Raw genomic sequence first — 17,912 nt, 5'->3', positions numbered from 1 at the left:
GGCCCTGGGATGTTAAATAGTTTGCCTTAGTTCAGAGGCAGAATTTGAACCCACATCACTGGACTTTCGAACAAACACATTTTCTACTGTACTAAATTACTTTCTATTTTTAAAAAATAATTTATTTTTAGTTTACAACATTCACTTCCATAAGTTTTAAATTTTTTCTACATTCCTCCTCTTTCCCCTTCCCAACATGGCATGTAATCTGATATAGGCTCTACGTAAACATTTTTGTTAAACATATTTTCACATTAGTCATGTTGTATATAGTAGAATTAGAATATATGGGAGGAACCATAAGAAAGAAAAACCAAAACAAAAAAAGAGAGCAAATGGTATGCTTCAGTCTCCATTTTTCAGACTCCATATTTCTTTGTCTGGATATGAATGGCATTTTCCATCATGAGTCTTTTGGAGTTGTCTTAGACCCTTGCATTGTTGAGAAGAGCTAAGTCTATCAAAGTCAGTCATCACCCAATGTGGCTGTTACTCTGTACAATGTTCTCCTGGTTCTTCTCACTTCACTCAGCATCAATTCATGTAAGTCTTTCCAGGTTTTTCTGAAGACCACCTGCTCACCATTTTTTATAGTACAATAGAATTTCATTATATTCATATACCACAGCTTGTTCTGTCATTCCCAATGGATGGATATCCCCTCAGTTTCCAGTTCTTGGCCACTGCATAAAGAACTACTATAAATATTTTTGTACATGTGGGCTCCTTTCTCCATTTAGAGAGAGAGAGAGAGAGAGAGAGAGAGAGAGAGAGAGAGAGAGATATGGAGAAAGGTCTTCTGGACCATCCTCAGGTGGGGTGGAAGGAAGGAGACATCTCTTCCAATATCTCCAAGAACCTTTTTCCAGGCTTGATTTTGCCTCCAGCTCAAATTTTTGGAAGATATCCCACAAATCAGAGGATATAGCACTACATGATAACTGTAACAGCTGTTGCCATTAGAGTACTTCATGGGATGTTTTGTCATGAAATTCTGGCCTAACTGTAGTTCAGTATCTTTGCCAGGGCTTCAATCTGTTGGCAAGTGTCTAATCTACAGTGTAATTACATTTCTCCTCATAATGCCTCTCTAGGCAATCAGCAAAGTAGATATTGAAGTAGACAGTGAATGGACTTTCATTTTTAAAATTTTTATTGATCTCTCTCTCTCTCTTCCTCCCCCCCACCCCCTTCATTTCCAAATAACTCTCTCTTGTCCACAGAGCCACCCTCTGTCACAGACAATCAAAAACAGGGGGGAAAAACAAAAGCCACTGGCAAAACTACTTCATATAATAACCACAGTCTGTGTAATGCTCTATACCCATAGATCTCTGCAAGGAAGAGAGCAGGGAGGTGCATTTTCTCATTTCTTTATGAGGATTGTTTATTTTTGAAGGAAAAATGATATTATCTTTTCATTGTGCATGGTTAAAATTTTTATCCCTTGCTTTTAAAAAGCTCTTATGAAAAATTTCATTTAATTGATTTGATGGAGTGGGATGATTTTTTAATTAAAAGATGAGAACTCTGCCTCTCAGTGAACCTGTCTGGCATGACCCGGGGTGTGAGGATGCACTCTCACCCAATCATTTTTGCCTCAGGGCCCCAATGCAGGCCTGTTTTTGCTTGGTTATTCATCCATTGGGGCATTCCTTAACTCCTTATTTCTAATCTTCTTTCTACTTGGGACAGCTTCTATGAACTTGAACCATTAGGGCCTCTCCTATTTGGATGAGTTACTTCACTTTGACTGTCCTTATGTCTGAGGTCGCTGGTTTTGACAGCTGAAAAATATTTTTCTGGAATGGGTTTCATCCTCCCTTCCTCCTCCCAGACAGGCAGACTCTAAGTCAGACAGTTCCTTAATAATTTTATTTTTCCTGCTCAAGGACAGGCTGAGACAGAGCATAGGATGGTTGGGCTAATCAATACCCACAGTTGCTTTGGCTGCTTGGAGAATTGGGCTCTGAAATATGTTCCTGATGTCACTACCATCCCTGTGAAGATTAGATGCATTGTTTAAAGATGCCACTTGGGAGCTTGAGCAGTTCAAAAGAGGAAGAAAGCCAGGCAAAGATATGTTCAGTCTCTTTCTGCTGGATGATGGTCTCAGGAAGAAAACACTGAAATCAGATATTAAAATTGAGGGTGACAGTTGGGGCCTCATTAACTTACTGGCTGTCAAAATTTATACAGAAGATGGTAATGGTGATGCAGAAGATTTTTGTGTCTGTAGCTGTGTGTATGTGTGTGTGTGTGTGTGTGTGTGTGTGTATGCATGTGCGCATGTGAGATATTTTAATCTTTGATGCCTACCTTACATGTGGATGCTCTGTCCATAGAAATGTAATTTTTGGTTGCTTGTGTTATCCAAGAACTTTTAGGATTGGAAGCTTAGATTTAAAAAAAAAATTCTATCATCATCACCACTACCATCATCATTTTCTTTCAAAAAGCTGGAATAATTTATTTTTGTCCTGCACAGTTTTCATTTATGATTTCTTGAGATACAGCTCTAAAAAAAACAAGCTTTAAAAAAACCCACTGTATTTCAAATAGTGCTATTTGAGTACACCTTTAAACCCAAATCACTCTGGTTCTCATTGCATAGCCAATAATAGCCCTTAGTCCAAGCCTTTGTGGTTCATTGTTTGGGTACTAATGACTTAAAAAGAGTGTAAATAGCAATTGTTTTCTGTTCAGCCAGAAACTCTAAAGGCATTCCCCTCCCAAACTGATAGATTTGGGCTAGCTTTTGATGCAGTTCTTATCTAGGCCTTAGTCATTGAATGGGTGTTGCCTCAGACAAACTGAGACCTTGTTAAGACCTTAACTTTAGAGAGGCTAAGATCACCCACTACATCCTGAGCTATTCCAGTCATCTTGACTTTTTTCTTGCCACTGGACTTCAGTAACAACAACTTAGCTGACTGAGTTTGAAAGAAAATTATTAGCTGGATTGTAACTGGCTTATGTCTTTTGTTTCTGGTTATTTTTTTTCTTGGAGACCATGTGCCATAGTGTCTAGACAGCTGACCTCAGGGCTAGCTGCCTTTAACACTGAGTGTCTGTGTGACTGTGGACAAGTCCCTTAACCTTTTAGTATTCTGGTCAACCTTCTGTCAGTTGACAGAGGAGGTGCCTCTATATTGCTAAAGGGAGAATTCTCAATATGAAATCACAGGTGCACTCCAGAGCTTCTCCTCTGTGTAATACTTCTAGTTTCCAAGTTATGTATCTGTATGCAGAGATACCTATATATAGCAGAAGATTAGGGTCTGCCTTCCTGTTTAGCCTTGATGAAGTACTTGGTCACTCCTCTCCTGACTGTGACTAGATGATTTTCTTGTTCACTTTCATCCCAGGTTTTCAGGTAACCCAGTTGGTGTTACAATTGTTAGAAACATGCTTGTCACTGAAAAATATCAAGGAAAATTTATTAGAGTCCAGATGAATTGAACACTTTGGCCAAAGTGGACTCCACCCCTCTTCAAAAAGGGGAACAGAGAGAGAGATGTGGAAGCAAGGGCATTTTTATAATGTTAGTGCAGGACAGATCTTCCCATCAGAGGATAGATTAGTCCGTTTTCTTTCAGGTCACAGTCTTTTGATATGCCCACTGTATGTTGTTAAGCAAGCACAGTTGGATGTTTAGGTTTCCCTGCCAGTGGCCCCAGCTGGTTTAAGCTGAACTATTACAGCTCAAAGCTGGAAATTTTTACCCTGTGGAAACAGAATTCTTTCCTTTGTTTCCTACATGTATATGCATATTAATAAACTGATCAATATGCATTTATCAGATACTCAGATTGTACCAGGCATTGTTGATACAAAGACAAAAATAAAGTAGTCTCTGCTCTTAAGTACCTTAGATCTTTGAGGAACACAACATGTGCAGTCTAAATGGTGTGATTGAGCTAAGTTTTGAAGGAAGCTTGGAATTCTAATGGGAGAAGTAAAGTGGAGTATTGGATAGAGCACTTGCCTGGGCTGAGATTCAGGAAGACCCGAGTTCAAATGCACCCTCAGACACTAGCTATGTGACCCTGGGCAGGTCACTTAACCCTGTTTGCTTCAGTTTCCTCATCTGTCAAGTGAGCTGAAAAAGGAAATGGCAAACTAGTCCAGTATGTTTGCCAAGAAAACCCCAGATGTGGTCACAAAGAACTAAATGACTGAATGATAACAAGAGGAATCCTAAGAGGAGATAGGGAGGAAGGAAGGAGAGCATTCCAGGTGTGGAGAGCAGCCAATGTGAAGGCGTGCAGACAGAAGATGATGAATTGTTATGCGTTAGGAAGAAACCAGTTTGACTGTCCTGTAGAATACACACGTGCACACACACATGTAGACATCCATACATGTGGATTCATGTATGGATATACACATATGTATTCAAAACATGCTTTTTCCTTTCAGAGTAGCACCAACTTAAGCATGAGCTTTGAGAGGAGGGGAAAGAAAACAAGTATTTATTAAGTAACCATTATGTTTCATGTTCTGTGCTAAGTGCATTGGTAGATTGAGAGCTGTATATGAAGCTCTCATATACAAACAATTTGGCTATTATTACCAATAGACTGTCAATATGCTTCATTGATATTCTCAAAAGAATGTCAGGAGAAAGTGAGGAAAGGCTTCCTGGCACATTGGCTGTGCTCTCTTTGGCTAGCTAATGGGAGGATCTGGACAAGAGTGGCCTAGGATACTACCAACATAGCTGGGTTGGGATTTGCATTGTTGGAGAGGACATTCACAGCACTGAGATCGCAGATCCACTGGACTCTTTACAACGAATCTTATTGAAACTTACTTGCCATGTTTTTGCTCCCTCACATAAACTACTGAGTTCTTGTTTACTTTACCCCAATCAGATTGGCTTTTCTATACAATTTAATAAACATTTATTAAGCACTTATACTGTGGGATGGACTGGGGATACAAATAAGAAAAAAAAAAGACAGCTCCTGCCTTCAAGGAGCTTGCAATCTAATGGGAGAAGTCACTACATGAAAAAGCTAAAAAAGGGGAGGTGGGGAGTGAAGAAGGTACCTGGTCCAAGGGTATGATGATGATGGAATTGAATCCTAAGAGTGCAAGTGGTAGGAAATGAATAATGGCTGGACTTCTGAGTAATTTATATTTGGAAGCCTTGGGGCCCTTCAATCAGAGTGGCCGAGTGTACCAAGGATATTGCAGTCTCTGTGATGAGTTTCCTGGTAATGTGCTTTTTCTGGGGGAGGATGCTAATGGCAGAATGGAATTCAAGGAGTACATCTGGTGGGAAATGAAGGAGAAAGTCTGGTGACATGTATAAGCCTTGAACTTTCATTATGTACTCCCTCTTCCAGATCAGTTATATAACTACTGATAGTCAGTTAATAGTTAACATGCATTTATTAACCACTTACTATGTTCCAGGCACTGTGTTAAGTAGTGGGAATACAAATAAATACAAACAGTAACATAGATGTCTCTGCTTATAGCCTAATGGGAGAAGACATAAAAGGAAGCTACAGAAGGGGAAAGAGGAAGAAAGTAAAGAGCCAAGCAGCATGATGCAGAAGTTAGGAGGAGTGTGGCATGGTGGGAAATGGAGAGATGTCTGGCCTGGGTACCCCCCTTAAATGGAGGTTCTGGGATAAGGGAGCTGTCTAAGGGCAGGGTCCCAAAGGTGGAGACTTCTTCCAAGGTGTGAATTCCAGGGTTGAAGGGATCCACCAGTATGAAGAATCTTGGGGGCATGGTAGAGAAGTTCAAAAGAGGTCAGCCTGGTGGGAACTGGTTAAAACACACGCAGTTGCATTGGGGAGACTTTACTGTTTGTGGTTCGACATTTTTGAGAGGTCCTTATTTCCTGCAAGTATCATTTGATAGTATAAGTGAATTGTAGTACCTCTTCCCACATCCTTCCTTCTCCTCCTTCCACTTTTAGCAAAAGATGCTCAGCTCCCCTTGGCTTTTACAGCATTTTGTAAAGATGTCTGCTCTGCATAATGGCTGCACAGGAAGCCAAGAATCAGATAAGGTTTTTATGGAAGGTGTTAACTCAGGGGTGTTGTAACTAATGAAGACATTACTGCAAGTACAGAATTCTTCTTGAAGGATTCCTTTCAGGCTGCTCACTTCACTCCTGGCTCAATGCATTCCCTCCACCTCCCCACCAGCTGCCTTGCCCCTGGGAGCACACTTTCTTCCTTCACATCTTTCTAGTTCCTTTCCTGTTGGCTTCCCTTCCTGGGATGGGAGATCCTTGAGAGCAGAGATCATCTTGTTTCCTTGTATTTCTTGTATCTCTACAGGGTCATTGTTGTTCAGTCATGTCCGACTCTTTGTGACCCCATGGGCCGTAGTATTCCAAAGCTATGCATGAGATTTTCATGGCAGAGATGCTGGAGTGGTTTGCTATTTCCTTCTCCAGTGGATTAAGACAAATAGAGGTTGTGACTTGCTCAAAATCACACAACCAGTAAGTGTATGAATCTAGGTTTGAATTCAAGTCATTCTGACACCAGACCCAGTGCTCTATCCAATGAGCCACTTAGTTGCCTTCCTCTGGTACACAGTGCTTAGTAAGTCTCTGTCTCTGTGCCTCTTTGTCTCTGTCTCTCTCCATTCTCTTCCATGTTCCCAAGCTGTATTTCTTTGTTTTACCTGTTTGATGACATTTATGTGGGGAAATTTGAATAGATTACCTATCAATGCCTATCGATGAATAAAAAAAATCTGAAAACTTACTGTGTGCCAAACACTGTGCTGAGTAAGCTCTGGGAATACAGATATAAAGGTCAGATAGTCCCTGCCCTCAATCATCTTATACTCTAGTAGGAGAAGATACCACAGAGATGTCAGTGATGACCAGGAAAGGAAGTTTGGTTTGGGAAATCAGAAAGATAGTAAGTTGAACCGTGGGACATTGGATTACTAACTTCAAGATTTAAAAAAAGTGTGAAATGAAGATGTTTCTGGAAGTGTGAGGACAGTATTGATTCACAATAAGATTGTTATATTATTTCTCCATACACACCTTTAGTTTACGTCTGAGTGAATAAGTCAGACATCTGTAATATGTAAAATTACTTATTTTTATTTGAGACTCACATTGTACCAATCCTTGTCTCTAATATTTTTTTGCATATACTCAGCTGTGGCCTTGTAGGTACAAACAAGATACATAGCTGTAATCTCTGACTGTTAACCAGTCTGATCTTCCTACCTTGAGGTAATAACTGAATTAAATAAGGTCCATGTCCTTTAACACAAATAATGACTTGAACTAAAGCAAAGCTATTTACTATGGAGGGAATTTGTACTAGTCCAAAGAAAACCCTCAAAGCTGGAACAATCAATATGAAGGGACTGGAGGAATTCTCTGGGTTCCCCATTCATAGCAGTGGAGTGAATGGAGTGCATAATGAGCCCCTCGGTGCATGCACCCCTGGAGTATGGAAGTTCTTGGTGTGAATGAAGTACACCCAGTCCATTCACTGTATACTGTACTTCAAGTGACAAGGTGGAGAGAATAGACCTGGCAACTGAAATGTCCAGAGAAAGCAGGCATCCCCTTGCTTGCTATTCTCTCTCTCTCTCTTTCTTTCCCTCTCTCTCCCTCTCTCCCCCCTCCCTCTCTCTCTCTTTCTTTCTCCTCCTTCCCTTTCCCTCTCTCCCTCTCCCCTCCCTCCTTCTCTCCTCACCCCCCTCTCTCTTTCTCCCTCTCTCTTTTTCTTTCCCTCCTTCTCTTCCTCCTTCTCTGATTCTCCATCTCTCTTTCTCTCCCTTTGGCCCCCCACCAGTAATGATAGTGTGATGAATGGAAATACAAAAAGGAGTGATCACTGAATCATCATTCCTTTGCCAAGGAATTTTTGGAGGCAAAGGTCCTTTTGAGGCTTGGATAACTTGTAGGTTGCCTTAGCCAAAGCAAAGAATAATATGGCTGTAATTACTTAGGAAATTCATTCAAAGTTGTTTTTTGTGGTTGTTGCAGTGTTAGTAGCAGTGGTGGTGGTGGAGAGATAGAGAAGGAATGGGAGTGACCACTAGGAGAACTGATAGCCTTTTAATTACTTGGCTGATTATTTCAATTCATATTCCTACTTTGGCTTTAGAAAATCTCTCCATGATAAATTATTGTCAAAGTTTACTCATGGGAACTGTTGCTGATCCTCTGCCCCTGAATTCCCCATATTAGACAGAGCCTACCAATGGATGAGTCTCCTTTTAGAGTCTCTCTCAGCTGGGACTGACTTCTGCCACATGTGAACCTTAGAAAAGCCCTAGAAACTGTGGAGAGTCAACTGAGTCAGTAATCTGGTCTCCTTATAGTTGTGTGAGATACACGTATATATTGAATTAGGGACTGAATCTGATTTCATTGGTATAAGGAATTCCAAAGGAAGGAAACTTCTCCCTGTGCATGTTGGTACCTTTCCTGAAAATTATAGTCTTAGAAAATTGGCCAAAAATTGGGAGATTAAGTGAATTCCCAAGGTTACATAGCTCTAAATGTCAGAGATGGGTTTTAAACCAAGGTCTTCATGATTTTGAGGTTGACTCTCTATTTTCTATCCATAGTGCCTGTCATACACACACACACACACACACACACACACACACACACACACACACAGGAGATAAGCAGGGCATCTGAGAGCCACTTATTCAAGAAGTACTATCTCTCCTGTATAGTCCTAGTTGTTAGAGATACAAAGACAAAGTAAAGAAGAGCCCCTGTTCTCAAAGACAGTGCACTAAGAGAGCCTAGCTATCCAACAAGCAAATAAAGATGTAGATTTTGGAAAAGTTTAAGGCATTTAAGAGGTAAACAGCATATGTGCAGTCCCCCACACAAACACATATATACTTGCACATGTGGGTAAATGTGTGTGTATTTGGATGTGTGTATAGAATACTTTGCAAACCTTTAAACATGATAACAATATCAGCGATTATTATTATAGGTGTTACATATATTATGTGGGTGTTTGTGTGTACATGTTGTATCCCTTGAACTCATTGTCTGTAAGACTTTGGAAACTGGGTTACCCTGCTGCCTGGCCCTGATATACTACCTGTAAGAATAGAAGCTCTCTGAGGACAGCGTCCATTTTGGGTTTTGTCTTTGCATCTCCAGAATCTGACATAATGCTTGCATATTGTAAATGTTTAAATATTTGTACGATCAATGAATGAATGAATGAATGGTGCTCTAGTATCCTGCTATTAGCTTTTCTTCCTTCTGGGGAATTCCTAGGCTAACCCAATGCCCTGTTACTGCCCCTTGGCATTACTGATTCCAAATGGTTTCTTTTATTACTTTTTGGTGGATATTATTGTACCCTGGCAAATCCAATTCCAAGGATCTGATTGCATCTCAGGTGGTATTGTTCCAGATGTGATCTTTCCCTCTTCTGAGTCATTCTGCCTTATTTATAACTCTCTTAGGACCTTAATCATTCTATTTTGTACTACTGTATTTGTGTGTTTTATCTTAGTACTATTGATTTCTACCTTATTTCCTAGATTCTAAACTCAGTAAGGATTAGGGACTGTATCCAAACTCATTGTATCCTCTGTAATACCCAGCATGGTGTCTTGTTGATGTGAAGGGTTAGCAAATATTTCAGCTGTGTTGAACTGAAATTGGATCTTTCTGTTGGTGAGTGGGTTGGTTTATTTGGCTTTGAGGAGCACAGAACACAACCACACTTGTGTTAATACTAATGCTATTTACTTCAGGAACCATTTAGATGCGGTGTGATTGAAAATAGGAACTATATAAGATATGTAAACTTTGTGTTAGAGGTTGTTGTGTGACCTGAAGTGCCTAGATATGCTTTTTTTGGGGGGGGGGGAGGAATGTCCCTCACTTCTTTGACTTATTGCCTCTAACCACACAATCTGGCAAATTGACTACCTGGCAGCACCCAGTGTGAAACCAATCCCCCTTACAAGCATATGGTCCACAAAGCCCAAAGAATAAATGAGTTTATTTTACAGGTCAAGCAAAACAAAGGCTCCTTACCAAAAGCTGACCACCAGGTTATGATTTATTTTGTCTACAGCAATGCATACAGAATAGCCTACTAGAGCATGAAAGGAATTCCTGTATTCATGAGAGGAGATAAATATAGATTTCAGATAAAAGGAAAAATTAGAGGAAGTAGATGAAATATATTTTGTAACAGAGAAAATAGAGGAAAAACATTTTGTCCAGGTTAGAAGTCTCAGGGATTGACTTCCAGATAGGAGAGAATCTAATTTACCTAGAGATTTCTTCTTTGGTCCAAGTGCATGGGGACTGGGACAAAGCAAGGATTCTTTTTCAGATTTGGGATGTTGTTTTACTCTGGAAATGAAGAATTCCATAATTAGTAATAATTTCCTGAGAAATCATAAAGGAAGTAAGAAAACAAGCATTTATCAAACAGATACTCTGTGTCAGACAGTTTCCTAAGCTATTTACAAATAGTCAATCTCATTTGATTCTCACAACAGGCCTGGGAAGTGAGGGGAAAGAGGCAGTGGAATGTTGTAGACAGAGGGTTAGATCTGGAATCAGAAGAGCTAAGTGGGAACCACAGCTGCGCCACTTACTATCTCTGTGACTTTGGGCAAGGGGCTTAACCTTCTGGAGACTTGCTTTCCTCATCTGTAAAATGGATTCTAAGATCCCTTCCAACTCCAAATCTCTGCTCCTGTGATCCTAAAAAAGATGTGGGAAGCAAAAAGGGCTGGATAAGAAGGATGAGGAAAGGGGAGAAAGAAAGACTGTGTCTAGAAGCCTTTGGTTTATGTGTAATATAAAGTCTCTGTAAGGGGATGATGCAACTATTCTTGAAGTGATAGTATTTTTTCCTCTGGCATTCTGAAAGATGCCAAGGCATCTTTGAATTGGAAAACAGAACAAAATATGTCTCCCCTTCTGGGGTAGTGTTTGGTGCCCATACTGTCTGCTTTGGAAGCGAAGAACAATTGATAGAAGATGAACATGTTCCCATTTTCTAGGGAAAACAGCTGCATTTCATGGCTAGGGGTATTAACTGCTTCTTAGCAAGGACTCCCTTTTCCACTTGATTAGAAAACAGGATGTTTTCCGGTATGCTGTGGCTTGCTCTAAGCGCTGGAAATACTTACACTTGTTTTCCAGGGCTGTTGACCCTAATTCTTGCATTATGTATATCCCTGCCAGGGTCCAAGACTACAAAGGTTTTAAGCAGCTGGAACAGTTTTGTGTGTTTATATGGCCCAGCTTGATGGCATCAGATTTTCTTTTAGTCTTTAATTCATAAAGGCTTGGATCAGAATCAGAAAAATAGGCTTATTTTTCTCCTCTTTTTAATCCAAGTCATTAATAAACCAGGAGTCTTTCTTGCAAACATTATTGCTACTGTGAGGGTGGGGGCATTGGAAACAAGGCTTAATGGTCAGAGTTAGAACTAGACATGCATTTTCTCAAGTGAAACAGCTTTATGGAAAATGGCTGGGTGCCCCTGATACAGTCTGGCTAGACAGTCCCTCCTCTCTTATAGGGAGGAGAAACCAGATGGTGGCAACACCAAACAATAACAAGAATAATAGCTAACATTTATATGATGTTTAAGGTTTGCAAACTTTTTGCATTATCTCATTTAGTCCTCACAACAACCTTGTGATGTGGGCATGTGCTCTTATTATACCCACTTTGCAGATGAGGTGACCGAGGCTCCAAGTGAATAAATGACTAGTCCATAGTGACATGGCTAGTAAATGACAATTTGAACCTGGAGCCCTCTTAATTCTAGTGCTTGTCCTTTGCTAATTATCTTCAGTTTGTCCTGAACATATCTTGCTTACATGTCGTTGCTGGCGTGTTGTTTCCCCTGTTAGATTGTGAGTTTCTTGAGAACAAGGACTGTCTTTTGCTCTTCTTTGTATCCCCAGAGCTTAGTACAGTGTCTGGCATAGAATAGGTACTTAATAAGTGTTCATCGACTGACTTGAAGTCCAGGGTTCTTTCCCCTGCTACACGTTGCCTCTAGAACGCATTAGAATGATTGTTGGAACCATGAGTACAGACTCTCTCCGCCCCAAACCAAATCATCCCCAAGGTAAATCTACTGGCCCCTTTGCACATTCTTATTTAGCTTGATTATTATTGGTACATCAAAAAGGGCCTGGTTTCTGATGGTGCCTTTGAAAAAGACTTCATTTTTCTTTGAACTTGAATTTTGACTATTAATAGTGACATTTCCAACTACTGGTATCCCTCAGATAGGGACACAATTGCCTAGACTTTCTGTGTTTTGCTTTGTCTGTCAGAGACCATAATAGATAGCTGAGCTGATTGGCATGTTTCCTTGTATATGTGTGTGTGTGTGTGTGTGTGTGTGTGTGATGTTGTGATTGTTGGTATGTTGTTGTGGTTCAGTCCTATCTGACTCTTCATGACCCCGTGGACCAGTAAACCCAGTAGAGATAGTTTTTAAAGTCACAGTGGCTTTCTATTTCTTGCAAACTAGAACTGGACTAACAGTGCTATGTTTCAAGTATGTTGGTATGGATCTAGGATTTCATAGATGTAGGGAGTTCCTGGCAATATGTGGATCAATGGGGCCAACTCTGGTGCTACTTATTATCCCAGTGAGTTGTCAAGAGACACTGCTAAATCTCACACAACCATTGGGTATCAGAGGTAGCATTTGGATCCTGGTCTTCCAGAATGTGAGACTCTTTCTCTCTCTACATGCACAGGCTGCCTCTCTTTTTGAGGACATCACACAGGGAGCCCTAAAAGTCTTAGCTTAGTTTTAAGCTATTAGGCTAAATTCACTAAGATCTTAGGGACACTGTAGTTTAAAAAATAGTCACTTGTGGACTGGCCTGTGAACCTAACCACTATTTGTAACATTTTTTTAAAAATAGGAAATATGTTCCAAGTTCTAAGCAAATAACTTATAAGTGAACCTTTCTCCTGTAAATAAAGCATACAGGAGAACATTCCCAGACCTTTTACCTACCATTAGTCAAGTTCATTGCCAATGAACATGATCAGTCACTTTCTTTTCTATTCTTGTGTGGGAGGAAGGGAGTTGGTCCTTTAGCAGCAGAAATGGGACCATGTGATTTAAAGAACTATGGAAAATGACAAAAGCTGATTTTTTTCTTCCACAAAGCAACCCCACCCCACTACCCTGCCTTTAACTCTTTAATGTTAAACAGATTTGTCTATTTAGAATGTATGTGTGTGTGTGTCTGTGTATGTATGTATACAGTTGTTGTTCAATCATGTCCAAAGTTATGACCCCATTAGGGGTTTTCTTGGCAAAGATCTTGTAGTAGTTTACCATTTCCTTCTCCAGCTCATTTTACAGATAAGGAAACTGAGGCAAACAAGGTTAAATGACTTGCCCAGGGTCATACACCTAGGAAGTGTCTGAAACCAGATTTGAATTCAGGAAGATGTCTTCCTGACTCCAGACCTGGCACTCTATCCACTATGGCACCACCTAGCTGCTCTGAAATATGGTAGGTGCTTAATAAATGCATGCTCCTCCATATATACTGACAGTAATGTGTATTTAGTCAATTGTGAGGAGGAAGAAGCTTGGGAATTATAGAGGAGAGTGTTTGCAAACCTAAGTATCAATGACTAAGGTACGTTTTTGGCATCACCTCTAACTATCATGCCCTTACTTAGAAGCAGAAGCTGTTATGTAGGAATGTGTTTTTCAGCAATTCTAAATTAAACTCACAGTGTTCTGGGGGAGAGGGAGAATTTGTGTTATGATGTAATTATTTGAATTTCTATGTGACATGACTTGTTTTTGTCAAGTAGACTTTCTTTTCTTAGAAAATCTAAGAAGATACTTCCTTGAATCAGACCTTTACTTGGTATACCTTGTAGTAATTGACCAGAAATTTTTAGCTTCTGACTGCCACATTGAGCCTCCTCCAGGAATCTGCTTTTAGCACGGAGCAGCCAGTGTGTAGGAGGCAGGGCTTTCTGGCTCCAGAACATACATCAGGAGAGACATTTATGGCCACACTACCTCACGGTGCTGTTGGGATGAGATTTAGTTCACAAGATTTAGGGTTTGGCTGCTTTTTTCTCTACTTTTTTCCCTTTTCATCTTTCTCTTTCCATAGCTTTCCTTCCTTCTTCTCCAATCTGTCCATAAGATTTAGTGTTTGATTCCCTGCTTCCTCTACTTCTCTTTTACTCTTTTTCTTTCCATAGCTTCCCTTCATTCTTTCCCAACTATTTCTTCCCATCTTTTTTCCCTTTCCATTTAAATTATAAGGCTGACATAAACATATTATTAAGCTTTAGCTTCATATCCTGGACCAAAAATAAATAAGGCTTCTTATTTTGAAGAAGGCTATAGACACATATGTGTGTATACATAGAGAGAGATCAGGAGGAGGATATATATGTGTATATATATACACACACACACAAACATGCACACACATATGTACTATGTATGTATATGCACACACATACATATACATAGTCTCTTTGTTTTGTTTTAATTTGTTAGAAAGCTTTGTAATCAAGCTGACTGATTAAGGTTTAAAGGAAGCCAGATTTCTCATATTACCACTTAAAAATAACTTAGAAACACAGTTCATGCAAGAAGATAAAAGTAAACCAAAATAGAAGAAGAGTTAAAACAGAGACAGGAAAAACAGAGACAATTAAAATAAACCACTATGGGGTTAGTGAATCAGCTGAAGTACTTGGAGCAGCACAGGTCAGACAACGAAATCATTCAGAGTGTTCTAAGGGACCTCCTCAAATAGATGAAGAAGGACTCTTTCTTTTAAAACAATTAAGATTGAATGAACACAGACAAGATCATAGTCAATAAAGATTTATTAAGCTCACACTATATGCCAGGTTTTATACTAAGGATAGACAAAGAGGCAAAAGACAGTCGCTGTCCTCAACAGGACCTTGGATAAGTCCCTAATTCCCTGAGCCTGTTTCCTCCTGGAAAATGAGAGGGGTTGGACTAGATGGCCTTCTAAGGTCTCTTTCAGTTCGAGATCTGTGACCTTAGGAGAATAGATTTGGACTTTAGAGGCCAACATGAGCAACCTCTTCATTTTACAGATGAGGATACTGAATTTGAAAATCATAAGATCAAAAAATAATTTGAAGATGGAAAAATAAAAATATGGGAAAGGCTTGTACTTGAATTAAAAAAATTTTTTTTTAAAGAGCGTAAAGAAATGATGCAGAAAATGACCAATAGAGAGTATACTTAAAAACTCAAAGGGTCCATTAAAGCACCCAAAAGACTTACTATGGTAGAAGATAGAATTGTACAAAATACAGAGTGGCTAACAACTTCAGGCTCAAAAACTTAAAAAGTTATTCATAAATTATTTTCATGGAACTTCTTTTGGAGTATGAAGGTGGTGTGAACTGAATGTATTAATTCCATATAGGTTCTTTTGTCTTAAATTGTTCAGCAGACAACCACCATTATTATAGTCTTGGCTAGGAAAGGGAATGTCCATGGTAGGTGAGTGAGGTGAAAAAGTTGGAATTGGCACAGATTTTTGGAATCAAATAGAACCTTCATGGGTATAATGAATTTTTTAAAGCCATATGCTTACCTTGGAGACCTTATCTCTCTTTATTGTGATTGTTTTTATCAAGAAATGAGTTGGAAAGGCACTGAATATGGCAAAGCACCACATCTCATGGCAAAAATGAAACTGATTTTTTAAAAAAATTATTTTATTTTTTTCTTATTCTGAACTTGACAAACATACAGACATAAACATTTCAATTTGACAAATAGAAAAACAGGACTTCATATGAAGTTGTAGGTTTGTTTTTTCTTTCTTTCTAAAGTATATTGTTTTTTTTTTTTTTTTAACATTTTCTTTTCAAAGTCATCCTCCTTGAAGCTTAACTATATCTTAATAGCAAGGAAACAACTGGTGACTAACCATCAACATGGGAGTAATGTCTTTTTAATTTAAAGTTTTAAAGTTAACAAGCATTTTTTTTCTGTTTGATCTCTCCACTTCCAATGGGGGGTGGTGGTGGAAAGAAATATAAAGTACTTACAGCAAAAATGAAGAAAAGCAAATTCCTACATTTGTCTATGTCTAAAAATATGTGATTCATTCTGTCTCTTGAGTCTGTCATCTTTTTATCAGGAGGTGGGTGATGTGCTTGATCTTTAGTCCTTTGGATTGTGTTTTATCATTTTGTTGATCAGAACTATCAAATCTTTCAAAGTTTTTTTTTTTAGAGAAATTATGTTGTCACTTTTGATTAGAGAGATGCAAATTAAAACCACTCTGAGGTACCACACCACACATCAGATTGGCAAACATGAGAGAACAGGAAAATGATAAATGTTGGAGAGGATATGGGAGAGTTGGAACACTAATTCATTGTTGGTGGAGCTGTGAACTCATCCAACTATTCTGGAGAGCGGTTTGGAACTCTGCCCAAAGGGCTACAAAAATGTGCATACCCTTTGACCCAGCAATATCACTACTAGGACTGTATCCCCAAGAGATCATAAAAATGGGAAAGGGTCCCACATGTACAAAAATATTTATAGCAGCACTCTTTGTAGTGGTCAAGAACTGGAAATCAAGGGGATGCCCATCAATTGGAGAATGGCTGAATAAATTATGGTATATGAATGTAATGGAATACTATTGCACTATAAGAAATGATGAACAGGAAGACTTCAGAGAGGCCTGGAAAGACTTATATGATCTGATGCTGAGCGAAAGGAGCAGAACCAGGAGAACTTTGTGCACAGCAACGACCACAGTGTGTGAGAGTTTTTTCTGGTAGACTTGGATCTTCATAGCAATGCTAGGACTTAAAAAAAAAATTCCCAATGATCTTCTAAGGCAAAATGACTTCCACATCCAGAGAAAGAACTATGAAATTCAATTGCAGAATGTAGGAAATCATTTTTTTGTGTGTATTTAATGCTTTGGTTTATTATATGATTTCTCCCATTTATTTTAGTTCTTCTACGCTGCATGATTACATTCAAAAGGAATGTATGTGTAGATCCTATATAGAATTGTATGCCATCTTGGGGAGGGAAGGGGGATGGCAAGGGGTAGGTAGGGGGGAAAAAATCTAAGTTTTATGGTAGTGATTGTAGAATACTAAAAATAAATAAAATTAATAAAAAAAATTATGTGATTATATAAATGTCTCTTACTTTGACTTACTCCATGCTTCATCCCTTTATATGTATTTATTCAATATTTTTTGAAACTATCTATTTTGTTATTTCTTATTTAGGAACAATATTCCATTATATATTGTATTTTATTTCATATGCTGTACAAAATAAATGTTTTCATATATTGTACATGAAACATTTATTTCATATACTGTATTTTATTCATCCATTTCCCAATTGATGGAAATCCCCTTAGTTTCCAGTTTGTTGTCACTGCAAAAAGAGCTGCTATAACTATTTTTGTAGATATGAGTCCTTATCTTGTTTTGATCTCTTGGTGGTATAAGCCTATCAGAGACATTGATTGGCCAAAGGGTGTGTGGAGTGGAGTAACTTTGGGGCCATAAATTCCAAATTGTTTTCCAGAATGGCTGGATAAAGTAATTTACAACTCTATCAACAGTGCATTAATGCCTCATCCCCCCCCCCCAACAAATACTTCGGTATTTGCCATTTTCCGTTTTTGGTCAGCTTTTCCAGTGTGATGTTTGTGAAGTGGAACCTCAGATTTACATTTGCATTTCTCTAATTATTAGTGACCTGGAGAATATTTTCCACATGGTTGTTGATAGTTTGGATTTCTTTCTTTCAAAAATGCCCATTCGTATTCTTTAGCTGACTGTTGGGGAATGGTTCTTATTCTTATACATTTAAATCCATTCCTTATATATCATGGACATGAAATTTTTA

At 38.9% G+C, this 17,912-nt stretch overlaps 1 protein-coding gene across 1 annotated transcript in view; it reads left to right on the top strand.

Moving 5' to 3' along the window:
* Positions 1-17,912, top strand: part of FRMD3 (FERM domain containing 3) — a 334,009-nt gene that overhangs the window by 101,726 nt on the left and 214,371 nt on the right. The window lies entirely within an intron of this gene.

The sequence above is a fragment of the Notamacropus eugenii genome, chromosome 1 (assembly GCF_028372415.1).
Source record: "Notamacropus eugenii isolate mMacEug1 chromosome 1, mMacEug1.pri_v2, whole genome shotgun sequence".
In the NCBI taxonomy this organism is placed as follows: Eukaryota; Metazoa; Chordata; class Mammalia; order Diprotodontia; family Macropodidae; genus Notamacropus; species Notamacropus eugenii.
The sequence above is the reverse complement of the archived record's forward strand: the minus strand, read 5'-3'. Positions and strand labels throughout refer to the sequence as shown.